The sequence below is a fragment of the Rutidosis leptorrhynchoides genome, chromosome 10, assembly GCF_046630445.1.
Source record: "Rutidosis leptorrhynchoides isolate AG116_Rl617_1_P2 chromosome 10, CSIRO_AGI_Rlap_v1, whole genome shotgun sequence".
In the NCBI taxonomy this organism is placed as follows: domain Eukaryota; kingdom Viridiplantae; phylum Streptophyta; class Magnoliopsida; order Asterales; family Asteraceae; genus Rutidosis; species Rutidosis leptorrhynchoides.
The window spans coordinates 305,046,319-305,048,231 of NC_092342.1; the positions used below are offsets into that span (position 1 = coordinate 305,046,319).

General features: G+C 34.7%; 1 non-coding gene across 1 annotated transcript; it reads right to left on the reverse strand.

Moving 5' to 3' along the window:
* Nucleotides 1-323: 323 nt before the first annotated feature.
* Nucleotides 324-430, reverse strand: LOC139873848 (small nucleolar RNA R71). The gene has a single exon (XR_011767561.1). It is a non-coding gene; the product is annotated as a small nucleolar RNA R71 (small nucleolar RNA).
* Nucleotides 431-1,913: the final 1,483 nt, after the last annotated feature.

A 1,913-nucleotide genomic window follows, 5' to 3' on the forward strand; every position in this document is an offset into this window, starting at 1 on the left:
GTCACGCCATTAATCAGCCAGATGTTAGAGCATCAGATTTTGAAATCAAAGGACAAATTCTACACATGATCACCAATCAGTGCCAATTTGGTGGTACAACAAAAGAAGATCCAAACGAACATCTTCGAACTTTTAATAGGATTTGTAATCTATTTAAAATCCGAGAAGTTGAGGATGAAACTATTTATCTTATGTTGTTCCCATGGACTTTAAAAGGAGAAGCCAAAGATTGGTTATAATCGTTACCTGAAGGAACGATTGACTCATGGGATATTTTAGTTGAGAAATTTCTTCAAAGATTCTTTCCGGCATCTAAAGCCGTGAGACTTCAAGGAGAAATTGCCACGTTCGTGCAAAAGCCAAATGAAACGTTATATGAGGCATGGAAAAGATTCGGAAGGATGTTGAGAGGATGTCCTCAACAAGGTTTAGATACTTTTCAAATAGTGCAAATTTTCTAAAAAGGCTTCGACATCGCCACACGAAAAGACATCGAAACAGCAGCTGGTGGTTCCATTATGAAGAAAACCGCAACCGAAGCTCACAAGATCATTGATAACACAGCATCCCACTCTCATGAGTGGCATCAGGAAAAAGATATTTTTCATTCATCTAAAGCAGCTAGAGCCGATTCTAGCCATAACTTTGATTCTGTTTCCGCAAAAATAGATGCTTTCGAGAGACGAATGGAAAAGATGACTAAAGATATTCACGCAATACGAATCAGTTGTGAGCAATGCGGTGGACCACACTTAACGAAAGATTGTAATGTTGAGCAAACAATGGAACAACGAGAGAATGTTTCCTACATAAACTAAAGGCCGGGAAATAATTATCAAAATAATTATCAACCGCCAAGGCCAAACTTTAATCGAAATCAAAACATTCTTTACAATTCAAATGGACCCAATAATAACTCATACAACTAACAAGGTCCGAATAACCAACCAACTCAAAACAACACTTTCAATCAACAAAACCTGGCTTGTATAAACCACCACAATAAATCGAAGAGAAAAAGTCAAATCTGGAAGAAGTGGTATTTAAGCTAGTTGAATCTCAAACACAATTTATTGAAACTCAAACCCAAACGAATGAGAGGTTTGATCAGTCATTTAGAACTCAACAAGCTTCCATTTTGAATCTAGAAAAACAAGTAGGTACTCTTGTTAGATTGATGAGTGAAAGGGAACAAGGAAAGCTACCGAGTAATAATGAAGTAAATCCTCAGAATGAAAATGTTAACATGGTATCAACAAATTCTGAAAAACCAACACCAGAAGATGGGAAAGTTTTAGATGTGAGTAACAATGAAGAAGTTACAACACCACCACCACCCGAGTATGTAAAGCCAGTGGTGGCACCATACAAAACACCCATCTCGTTTCTAAGAAAAGGAGTTGAGTATGAGCAAGTGATAGGTAAAAAAAGTTTGTGATACCTTTGGAAAAAAGAAGAAGAAGAAGAATAAGAAAGTGCAAGAAACAAAAACCGTAGAAGTAAACCCGGTGAAGACAGTTCCACCAAAACTGTAGTGACCCGAACTTTTCCATGTTTATATATATTAATTCAGATTGATATTTACATGATTAAATGTTTCCAACATGTTAAGCAATCAAACTTGTTAAGACTTGATTAATTGAAATATGTTTCATATAGACAATTGACCACCCAAGTTGACCGGTGATTCACGAACGTTAAAACTTGTAAAAACTATATGATGACATATATATGGATATATATATAGTTAACATGATACTATGATAAGTAAAAATATCATTAAGTATATTAACAATGAACTACATATGTAAAAACAAGACTACTAACTTAATGATTTTTAAACGAGACATATATGTAACGATTATCGTTGTAAAGACATTTAATGTATATATATCATATTAAGAGATATTCAT